This window comes from Lycium barbarum, chromosome 7 (genome assembly GCF_019175385.1).
Source record: "Lycium barbarum isolate Lr01 chromosome 7, ASM1917538v2, whole genome shotgun sequence".
Lineage (NCBI taxonomy): Eukaryota > Viridiplantae > Streptophyta > Magnoliopsida > Solanales > Solanaceae > Lycium > Lycium barbarum.
In genome coordinates this window covers 47,522,023-47,534,882 of record NC_083343.1, presented here as the reverse complement: position 1 = coordinate 47,534,882, position 12,860 = coordinate 47,522,023, and positions in this window count along the sequence as shown.

Here is a 12,860-nt window from a genome sequence, read left to right as displayed (position 1 = left end):
GGCAGAACATCTATTGGGAAAATGGCAAAAGTATGCCCGTTAAGGCAGACTACAGAACACAGTTTGAAAAAGTGAAACTTCATTATATGTACAAAAATGAAAGACCAATTTACATATACATCATTCGAAAAAGGGAGAAACACAATAACATAACACTTGCCGTAAATAACAACAAAAAAATCAATTTACTTTCCTAACTCTTCTGCAGTACAGTATATATCTTCAGCAGCAGAACTCAACCGTTTCTCAACTGGAGTACTGCTTGGTGTAAGCAAATACCAATTAGGATAACCATCATCTTCTTTGTTTCCATCTTCGCATCTCAGACGTTTTCTACTACCATCTTCTTCTTTGTTTCCATCTTCGCATCTTGGACGTTTTCTACTATCTTCAACAGCAGCTGCTACTTCATTTACATTTTGTGATGCTTCATTAGAAGAAAACAAAATATCTCCGCGTTGAAAAGCATCATTAATTGCAGCAATTTCATTAAGTGCTTCTTTTTTTGCACGGTCTTTATTTTCTTTCACATATTCCTTTTCAAACTGAGAAATAGTTTGAGTTTTATCAGACAATTGACTTGATGAAGAAACAGCAGCATCACAGGGCATATCGAGCATGGGAGATGTCTCATTTTTTGTAGACCTTGCTTTACAAGATTTCTTTTCGCTATGCAGTCGAACTAAACTTTCAACACAATGCATCACATAATCAAATTTACTTTCCAAACTGTCAAGTCTACTTTCTAAACAAGTTCTTTTAGCACTTTCAGAAGCTGCTACACCTGACTTTGTTTCATCATGTACACGAACTAAGCTATCCACAGCATTAATCGCGCCAACAAAATTTTTATCCAATTCTTCGAAACGGCTATCCAAAGACTACAAAAAAACGAAAAAAAAAAATTAAACAAAGAAGAAAATAAAATGATAATAAACAAAAACAACAAATGCAGCATGCAAAGTATACATATCATATTAACAAACTCAAAAATAAAAAAATAAAAGGCCATACCTTTACTTGATTGACAATTGTAGATCGTTCATCATCAAGTTGCTTCTTCACACTAGACAAAACACCCTGTATAACAGATCAATAAAACAACACATTACTTTTGATGTCACTAAATTAATGTTGAACAAGTATGCCGGAACCGGCAGAATTGAAGTCTGAAAATGAAAACAGTTTGCCGGTAGGGGCAGAATTCAAATATAAAAGGAGAACTGTATGCCGGAAGGGGCAGATTTTAAGTTTGCAAAACCAAAAAATATGCCTCAAGAGGCATAAACTTTCATTTCCAAAACCAAAACAGAGAAGACTGCAAAATGTGTTACCTACAAAAATTAGTCTCAAAATGAGAACAGTATGCCGGTAGGGGCAGAATTGAAAATATGAAAGGAGAAATGTATGCCGGAAGGGGCAGATTCTACGTTTGCAAAACCAAAAAGTATGGCTCAAGGGGCATAAACTTTAATTTCCATAACCAAAACAGAAAAGACTACAAAAATGTCTCCTACTAAAATACTATACCACAAGGCCTCTAACTCAGAATTCAGTTAAACAACCAAAACACAAAAAGCAAAGTACAACTTACATCAACTATTTGAGAAGTAACTTCAGATGGCAAAACCGCACGGGAAGAACAAGGGCCTGAATCATCAGGAAATTTAAGTGCAACTGGATAATCCAGCATCTCTTGTTCCGTACCAACAACAACAGCATGGACAATAAATTTCTTGAATCTCTATAACACAATATAAACACATCAATTTAGACAAAAACACAAAAAATAACAAGAGGGAAAAAGAACCAAGATAAAGAAGCATCAACAAAAGGGGAACACATACTTTTTCAGCATGGAAGAAATTATCAGTAATAACTTTATAATCAACTTGCTTTGAAGGATCCCAAGACAACATACGAGGAGACTTCAGACCATGAAAACTTGAAAACTCTCGAAAGATAGGGAAAACCTCCAACAGCCACACATTTAAAGCGTAAGGGAAACCACTAATCATATAACGTGTAGATGGCGTGCTCTTGAAAGTCTTCACACAACCACGAATCGACCGTACCAACCAATTAAAACTAAGAGAACCCCAAGGATAAGACACCCGAACACTGTCATCGTCAATTATCTTCATTAGATGACCTTTAACAACACATTTCTCGTTACGACCCAACAAAACCCTCTCCAATATATAGACCTCAGCAAGTCTAACAGGATCACTAGATCTTTCCCAAAAACCACCAGTACGATTACTTGACTTGATCTATAAAAAACTCCTGAGATCACACAACCTTATTCTATCCTTATTTGGAAAATAAAGTCTCAACAATCTATTTGGTCTGCTAGACACAACACTAAAATCACCAACACAAGAATCCAACCCAGTAATAAGACGGAAAGACTCGGAATCAAATACACACACGCGATTAAAAATCTTAAACTTTAACGCACTATCATTACTAGATGTAAGTTGCGATAAGATCAAGCAATAGAAAATACTATCACTCAGGCGGACATCAACCAAATCCATAAACTGTCCAAAAACACCCTTTTTCAACAACTCCAATTGAGAGACACTCAAAAAGGACAAAATCAAACTCCGAAAATGAAAATCACTACACCACATGCCACCTCCTTCAACCCAATGTTCAAACTTAACCAAGGGATGTTCCTCCTATAAAAGAAAAATTAATGTCAACAGAAACCAAGAGTTTAGATAAGAATAAACCAAAAATGAGAATGAAAATAATTAACATATACCATGATAAAAAATCAGCCCCTAGACTGGTACACAAATACCTGCATAATAGAAGAAAGAACCAAAATACATAAGATTGCATAAAAGGCCAACATTATTAACAAAACAACACCAAAACACATAAAGATTGCATAAAAACCAAAATTATTAACAAGACAACACCAAAAAACCAAGACACACATAAATTAACTTAATTCATGAAGTTATGCCGGAACAGGCATAACTTTATGCCGGAACCGGCATAACTTCAGTTTCAAAAAGCAACAACTCTGCCGGACCCGGCATATGTTGCCTCAAACAAACACATTCTTCACAAAACCTAGATTACTAAACAAAAACAACAACAACAACATAAAACAGCTGTTCACAGACAAAACTTCAAAGATTCAACAAAGAGAAAACCAAAACGCATATCAAAATCAACTAAAACATATTACCACATTCATAATACGACATTCAAAAAACCAGAATATATACATGGGGAATGAAACTAAAGTTCAAAAAATCATACAGACACTGTAACAAAAACACTATAATTTTAAATAAAAAAGGATCAATTAAATATAAAAAACGACGAAGACAAAGATATCAATTCAACATAAAAACAAATATTGAAACGAGAAAAATATCCAAATTCGTACCTAAATTTTAGAACAGATAAGACAGACACAAAACAGATGAGGAACGAAGAAGCAAAAAAAGAAAAGAAAAGGGCAAATGACGAAATAGAAAGGGTTTTAATGGGGTAAGGGTAATTTCGTCAAAAAATATTCATTAAACAGGCGGCAGGGGAAAAAAATTAAAGAAGGCATAAATTAAGGGCAAAATATAAAGACCAACCCAAAAGAAGGGCACTCCGCGCAAAAAATTGGTTGTTAAGCCCAACCCCAGTCAGCCCTTCCGCATCATGAGTCTGGGCTGGCCCATTAAGCAAAATAAATAAAATAATTAATTGTAACATAAAATATCAAATTAAAAGAAGATTAAGAAAAACTAAAAAAATATTTGTTCGCAGCTAAGCGTAACAAGGTTGAGGTTCTTCTGGAATCGATTTGTTCAATTTTAAGATTTGAAACTATTAACTAGTCATGTAGTCTGACTTTAGGCCTCTGATTTGATTCCCGCTCGTGCATTTTATTTTGAAATATAGATGCGTGCAAGTAATGCAACTTTGTGTGGATAAATTAGAAAAATATAGAAACATGAAAACCAAATTCATTAATAAATATGATGAAATCAAGAAAGCTATTTTTTTTATTTGCGTAAACTTCTTGTACTTACCTCAAGCTCCTTTATAAAATTTAGTATTTATGTATACGCCAAAAATACTAAAGTTGTTGCATCATCAAAATTTACAATATTGCAGTATGTTGCATGCCCTATATTCTATCTGAGTCAATACCAGATTTTCGCCTAGGGGATAGAACACGTTACACTACCTATTCTGAGTTAGCGTGTGCGGAATAATGAAGAACAGTACGCAAAGACACAACAATTTTTACGTAGAAACCACCCGGCTCACATGGGTGAGAAAACCACGATATACACCTCTGTAGGATTTTTCCCAAACTTCACTACAACTGTGAGCCTGTGCAATTTAAGTTACAACCTCTGTAACATAGGAACTAAACTCTAATTCCTATATGATATGATCCTAAATGGCACAAATGGCACAAGGATGCTTAGAAAGACGTGGGACGTTTGGATGATAGCATGGGAAGAGATTGTGGAGGCTTCTAGACCAAGTGGCTAAAAGCGCAAAAGGGCTAAAAGTGCAAATTATGGCTATAAGATGCAAATCATGTTCAAGATCCCAAATTCAAGGTTAGGGATGTAATTTGGGCTACAATTACAAGACAACTGGTGTTTAGAAGATGAAGATCCCATGTTGGGCTATTTTCGCAAAGAGCCACTTTAGGGCCTTTGTTGTAAGAGCTTTAAGTATAAATAAGACACTTTGTCTTTCATTTCTTCCTTAGCTTATGCATTATGATGAGATGAATACTTTTGTTGAGTCTAGGATTAGCTTTAGTTAGTGATGGATAATGGTGAATTCCATTGTTGGTTTTGAACCTCATTTCCATTGATTTCATGAAGAATTGTTCGTTTGTGGATTCAATTGAATTTGGTATCAAATGATAAGGATCGATTTGGGGGAAACATAAAATCAAGGGAAAATTTCAGTTATAAATAATTTATGGGTCAAAATTACATATTCATAGCCCATATTTTAAATTACAAACCTACAGCCCAACATTTCATGGCACAACTTGAATATTCACCTTCATACAACAATATACAACTTTATACACCTACTGTAGATAATGTATACACCTTGTATAAAAGTTTATAATAATGTATAAGACTAGTATACAATATGATACAACAATATATAACTTTATATATCTACTGTAGACAATGTATAAATCTTGTATAAAAGTGTATAATAATGTATAAGACTAGTAAAAAACTGAAGAGGAAAAAAATGGCTATGGTGGGTAATTTTTTTTTTTTAAAAGGGCTAAAACGGGTAAATATTTTTCCATAATTGTCATACAGTGTAAAATTCCCTCAAATCAATACCTAAAATGCGGAATTGAAGGATAATAAGAAATTGGGATGAGAATTAAAGAAAATGGGATGAGAAAAGAGGGATAGAAGCTAGGCCCTAATGATAATGAATCTATGGACAAACCTAGATATATCAAACCTAAACCCTTCCAATTGGATTCAATCAAGAGAACTTAAACTATTTGAAAATCAAGGCAAGAGAAAATTCAATTGAATCCACAAATGAACAACTCTTCATGAAATCAATGGAAATGAGGTTCAAAACTAATAATAGAATCCACCTTTATCCATCACTAACTAAAGCCAATCCTAGCTAAACAATATATCACTCAACAAGAGTATTCATCTCATCATAATGCATAAGCTAAGGAAGAAAGGAAAGACTAAGTGTCTTATTTATACTAAAAGCTCTTACAACAAAGGCCTTAAAGTGGCTTTTTGCAAAAATAGCCCAGCATGAGATCTTCATTTTCCAAACACCAATTGTCTTGTAATTGTAGCCAAAATTACATCCCTAGCCTTGAATTTGGGATATTGGCCATGATTTGCATCTTATTGCCACAATTTGCACTTTTAGCCCTTTTGCGCTTTTAGCCACTTAGTGTAGAAGCCTCCACAATCTCTTCCCATGTTATCATCCAAACATCCCACGTCCTTCTAAGAATCCTTGTTACCTTTGTGCCATTTAGGATACTATCATCATCCCCTTCTTCAAATGGATTCGCCCTCGAATTCGAACGTAGCAAAATCCAAGGGAAGACATACGAAGACATATTCCTCAACGCATGAGGGTTAGTACAAAAGGCAATAATCATAATCTCAACCCAAGGTGGGATAAACTTGTGGTGCAACCAAACATCAACCACTACCAAAAACAAAAGTTCCACATATGAGGCATTAGGAAGTTGATTCCTCCAGAGGTGTGTCAAGACTAAATCACACACGGTATCACCGAGATAAAAAGGGAATAACTGTATACACATATCTCGGTTAAGAGCAAAATCATCTAACCCATAAAGACCCCTTTGAACTTAAGATGCACCCCTATCACACACAAAAGCGTCATCATAAGCAAATAAGTAATAAAGAAAGTTGTCACGCAAAATAGCTTCTTCACCTATGTCATCCTCCAATGTAGCCTCACTAGGTGCAAGAAAAATCTCATGCATTAGGCTACTAAGATTTTGAACATGCAATAAAGAATTAGCAATTTGTAGGCAAGCATTACCTTCTTTTTCGACACTCCCCTTCTTTAAAGGGCATTCTTTATTTTCGGAAGCCTTTTCCAAACACGACGTTAGTCCATCAAGTGGGTCACAAACCCTCAAGAAGGACTTTTCGTCATCAGGGATGGTGTTGACAACTTCACCCACCCATGCTTGTCATCATAACAAAGCTCATCATCATCCCATCGTGGGTTACAAAACACCTTATAGCCTCCAAGGGTGGTTACATTCTCAACATTACCATACACCCCACTAGGTACATCAATTCCACAAGTCATGTCAACATCAAATAAGACATTATCTTTAAAAAGAGACGAATCAATGAACAATGAAGAGTCAAAGCATGCAATCTCATTCTCAAAAAGACAAATGTCACCTTTCAACGTATTTTCATTTACATGACTATCCACAAGATCAATTACCTCCACATCATCACTAATTTGAGGGTAATTAAGCATATCACAAAGTTCCTCAATTAGTGGACTATCATAGCAAACAAATTGATCATCACAAGTATCCACACTAGTTAGACGCAAATTGATCTTGCTAGAAGATTCAATTCGGTCATCGCTAGGATCAACTAGTGTGTAAGCTATCAAATCACATGACAATGCACTAAAATTCAAATCACAAGGATCAACACTAAGTGGACACAAATTGATCTCACAAGAAGAATCAACTCGGTCATCAATAGGATCAACTAGTGTTGGATCACCCACATCAACATCATTGTCAACAATCTTTAAAGAACTAAGCTCATCACATGGTAAAGACTCATTAAGCTCACATAAAGACAAGCTTTCACTCATACCCAATTCAACAATATGATCATTCACGTCATTTGGAGTGTTAAGTTTAGCTATTTTACCTTGAGGTCCACACAAAGTATCTTCTTTACCGCGGTTTTCAACTTTGGAGCCTATTTGCTCCTTCAGGAAGCCTTCAACTACCTCATGAACTTTCAAAGTTTGAGTTTCATCATTCAGTTTGATTCTAAGAATACTTGCACTATCATTAAGACAACTAGAGAAGAAAAAAAGTTACAAGAGTTAGAATGGGGCTGTGACAACTCTCACACATCACTTTTCACATCCTCTCCTTTTTTCGCTCTAGAGTTGTCACTTTTCACTCCCTTACTCCTCTTAATATTTCTCTCTCAATTTCATGGGAGTTGGGACAAGTGCCAAGTACTTCTTTGCAAGGGCTAAGGGAACCCTCCACTTTACTTTTCTCTTTCGCTTCACAAGGCTTAGAATTCTTCACCTTCATTTATTTTTCCTTGCGTAAGCGTTCCATCATTAGGTGAATCTCTTCTAAATTCCTCTTCACCCATTGTGGGATTTCGGGACCATTCTGTTACACCCTTTAGTTTCGTGTGTTAAGATTCGAGCTACCTTTCAGTAGGTATGTGAGCTTATACGTGTTTATCTTATGGTTATGGGGTTTTAAGTTCACATAATAAGCTATGAAAGGATTGGAGGACAAGTGATTTAAGGAAATTAAGCTTGTGGGAACTTTGGAGAAAATATGAAGGGTAATTTTGGCCCAAATTGGAGAGTGAATATCTTTTAGTATGTGAGGAGTTTTAGAGTAAAGCAAAAGCCTAAATTAAATTTCAAGAAGTCTAGTTTCCAACGCAAAAAGCACGCATCGATCAGACATCGGGATTAAACGTTATGAGCATTTTAAGACAGACTGTCCGAGCAGAAGATTTACTTTGCGCGAACGCGCCCTAGGGTGGTGCGAACGCACAGAGAAAATTCTAGGTCGGTGTAGACCGACTCTAAAACATTATATAAGAGGGTTTACCCCCTCAGTTTTCATCCAAACACCCCCAAAATTTTCTAAAACCTCTGGAGAGTTCCCCCAACTTCCGTTCACTAAATTTTACCGCGAATTAAGTGAAATCTCTAAATTTAGGTCCAGACATCGTATAGTTATGATTATAATATCGTATTGTGGCGAAACTTGGCTTGGATTCAAGGTAGTAATTGAAGATATTGCAGTCCTAGCGGGTGAAAGGTATCTTCCCTTATAAGTATTGATTTAAGCTTATTTATGGAAAAAAAGTTATTAAATGATCGTATGGGTTGAGAAATTGGATAAAACATCGTGTGGGATATTTATGGAATATATTGGTGTTGATAATATTGTTGTTGATGTTGGTATTGTTGTTGTTGTTGTTGTTGTTATTGGTTGCTGGACTGTGATTTTGGCTAGGCATATAAATAGGGGGAGATGCTTCCCGAATTTCGACAGATTCTAAAAGGATTTTAATTAGAGGCTTAAGACAAATGTATGATGGTGAGCCTAACAATAGTATGAATGGTTTTATATGTAGATTGCAAGACAGGAGGTAGGTTGGAAAGTCGAAAAGTAAGCTTCGAGGTATGTTAAGGCTAGTTCCTTTCTTTCAAAAGGCATGATTCCTATGTTATGATTCCATACATATTCTCCATAACCTTCTTCCAAAAGTTAGAAGTTCATGATTCTTAAAGGCTCTTGATGATGTTAGAGGTGAGATGTTTTCTATGATGACCATGATGATGATGATTTCATTTCTAGAAATTCCAAAGCTTATGATTTTAAGGCTACTATGAGATTATCGAGTTATTTCATGCTTTTCTTGATTCCATTCATTGATGTTGATCTCACCTTATGATTTTGTTCCTTCAAGCTGAGATGTGTTCATGATGATGGTTCCCTAATAATAATCCAACGAGTTTAGGAACAGGTTCTTAAGGGATGTTTTATAGGACATGAATAAAGTGCTAGCAGAGGATCTCTAATGAGGTATTTAATGTTCGAAGAGAGGTTTATGTTGTATCTTAGGATTTGGTTATAATCTAGGCAAGTGGAAAGAAGTACTAATGGCCTGAGTTATGCTTATAAGTCTTATAGGATTATGTAGACACTACAGGTTAAGCGATGACCATGATTAGTGCATAGAGATTTCTTGTAGAAGCTTAGTTATGGTGTCGATTATAATTACCACTGGTCTACGACCAGTAGGACAGTTATTACCACCGCGCTACGGCCGATTGGGCAGATATGTATTTACTACCATGCTATCGCTGGTTGGGCAGTTATTACTACCGTGCTACAACCAGTTGGGTAGTTACCACTGATCAGTTGGGTAGTTGCGCTCTACTGTTGGGCATTAATCGGATGGGCAGTTACCACCGTGCTACGGCCGATCGGGCAGTTACCACTGATCAGTTGGGAAATTACCACTAGAACGATAAGTAAGTTAGAGACACAGTATGATACATAGATGTAGTTAAAGATATGAGAGTATAAAGAGATATGCATACTAGATTCTCATTAGTAAGCCAGATGTGCCAAGTTGATTCTTATCCTTCTTCTTTCCAGCATATGCTTATTATGTTACATTTCCGCCTTACATACTCGGTACATTATTCGTACTGATGTCCTTTCTTTTGTGGACGCTGCGTTCATGCCCGCAGGAGTAGATAGAAGGGACGAGGATCTTCTACAGTAGGCTGCTTTCAGATACTAGTTTTGATTGGTAGGCTCCACTTCTTCCTGGAGCATTACTGAGTCTGGGTTGTATACGTATTTTGTGTTAAAGGTATGTTGGGGGCCCTGTCCCGACTTATGTACTTAAGTCATGTTCTTAGAGGCTTTGCAGACAGATGCCTGTGTACAACTCAGTTATGTTTTGTTAGTGGACATGTTGATGTCGCAGACCCATTGTACATATATGTATGCATGATATTATAATTATAGTTGGCCTTCTTAACCCTATTTTTCCATTCAAAACATAGGGAATACGAGTTATAAGTTGGTTCGCTCGGTCTCCGTAAGGTGCCGAGTGCCAGTCACGCCTCACCGAGGTTGGGGTGTGACATAGTCTCCACAGGATGAGGTTCACTTGCAATTGCCTCATCTTTAGGAAGTAGGGGTGGAAAGAGAGGTCTCCATTGTTTGTCCACTACATATTTGTATCATTCTTGCTCACATGAAACCTTATGTTCTTGGAACCAAGGATTTCCAAAACACAAGTGACAATTGTCTAGTGGAAGTACATCATACCAAACCTTCTCTTGGTATTTTCCATGTGTAAAGAACACCCTTGCGCTCCTATCAACCAAGTACCCTCTTTGATCATAGTAAGGGTCTCGTTTCATCACACAATATATACCCAATGTTTCAACCACTTGAGAGGCACGGTAGTTTCCATAGCTACAATCATCCGACATAAGGACATACCCAACACTACCAAGTAAGTTCACCATTGTCTCAAGAATTTTCCTCTTCGGATCATTTCTGACTTGAAACCTTGCATTTCTTCCACTTCCATCACCTTACAATACCTCCCTCCTACCTGCAACATCATAACGATATTGAGACATGGCCCATTCGTATTAGGATAAGAAGAATGATTCATTGTATTAGGATAAGAAGAATGATTCATTGTATTTCTTGAAGTAGGAAATGTGTACTTTTTTCTTCTTCTAGGTCGACTTCGACTTTGCCCAACCCACACACTTATACCATTTTGTTTGGAATAAGAAGTATCACAATTCAATGTACATGAATATCTACTAGAAGATTCCTCACAAGGGTCAAGTTCAAATCCATTATCTTCACAAGCATATTCACCACAAAGTGCATAACCATAAGATTCATATTCATCACAACTTCCCAATTTATTCAAGTCTTTACCAATTGGTTCATAATTTATGTGTGAGGAAGGAATATACCTCAAGTCGCCTTCACATCCATGGTGTGTAGTAAGAGAACCTTCATATTCTTTAGCATAGGATTCATCATAATCATCATGGTCATATGTCACTCCATATCCCCCATAGCCTCCTTTATTATCATAGTCATTCCCTTCATTACTAGAGGCATAACTCTCTAAATTATCTCCATAATATTCCGAGGCAATGGATGACATCCTTATATCTCCTCTCCTTATGAATCCTCTTTTTGCACCTACAAAATTGTTATGCCTCTCGTTTTTGTCATAAGAAAGTTTATGGTTTCCTAGTTGTGCATGCCCTTAGTTTGGACATTCGTATCCAAGTTTATAAGATAGTAAGTGCCTTACCTTATGTATACCAAAGTACAAGTATATTTTCCTTGCAATACGATAAGATTAGAAGTTAAATGAATCGAATCAAAAGGAACCGGAGCGACTTAGGGATTCAGGAAACCAGTGAACTTTGATGGTGCAAAGGGACTGCCAGTCGACATGTTGAAGTGGCATCCTTTCACACCGTCAACATTCCAAGGCCCCTAAATCTCGGGGCGGAACAAAGGTGAAAGTTAACGGCCATCGACGTGTTGACGGGCCGTCGACCCTGAGGCACTGGAACTTTTTGTTCCACTTATATATATATATATATATCACCTCACGTTTTATCCTCATTTTTATTTCCCCAAACCACAGAAAACCCTAAAATATTTCCTGTCAATACTTTCCATTATATTGGTGAGATTTTAGCAAGATCCGAGCCCCGTGAACCCGATCTAGTGAAGGGAAAGTCGTTCCTAGGGTTTTACTGAAGTTGTTGAGCTTAGGAGTTGGATGTGAAGTTTGATTTTTGGAGTTATAGTTCCTTCAAGGTATGTATATGATTCTTATCTTAATTATTAAGTTGGTTACCAAGATATTTAGTGATTTGAAGTAAAAGAAATATAGTTAAGAAAGCATTAAGTTGATTGAGAGTAAAGTTGAGATTAGGGGCTATTTTGGGAGATGATTTGGAGGGGATTTGATTATATTTTGATATGTAAGTATTGATATTGTTGTGGTTGGTATTGTTGTTGATGTTTGGGTTGAATTGGAAATTGCAGGATTGTTAAGGTTACAAAGGAAATGCTGCCCGAATTTCGTTAAGTTGTAAACTAGATTAAAGGTTGTAATATAAGCACGTTCTAGTCTAATAGTTGGTATTTGGTATTTTGTGTAGACTTGTCAAGATCGGGACATAAGCATAGTTAGATTGAGGAGCGGATAAGGTATGTTAAGGTTATCCTTTCTTTCATTTTGGCATGATCCTTATGATATGAGCGAACAAACGAATGAACGAATTGCCATATTACTCTACTCTTAGAAGTATTAGGAGCACTTTAGTCTTTGATGTTCTTATACCTCTTTTTGTGATTGTTCCTTCTGTTCTTGGGTCTTGAGATCTTGTACATTGATGATATTAGTTTGAAATATGTCTATCGGAGGTAGTACGACCTTATGTCACTCCGAGAGTTCTATTTACTCATTTTACTTATGAATTGCATTCATTTATATATATGCACATTGACCCAT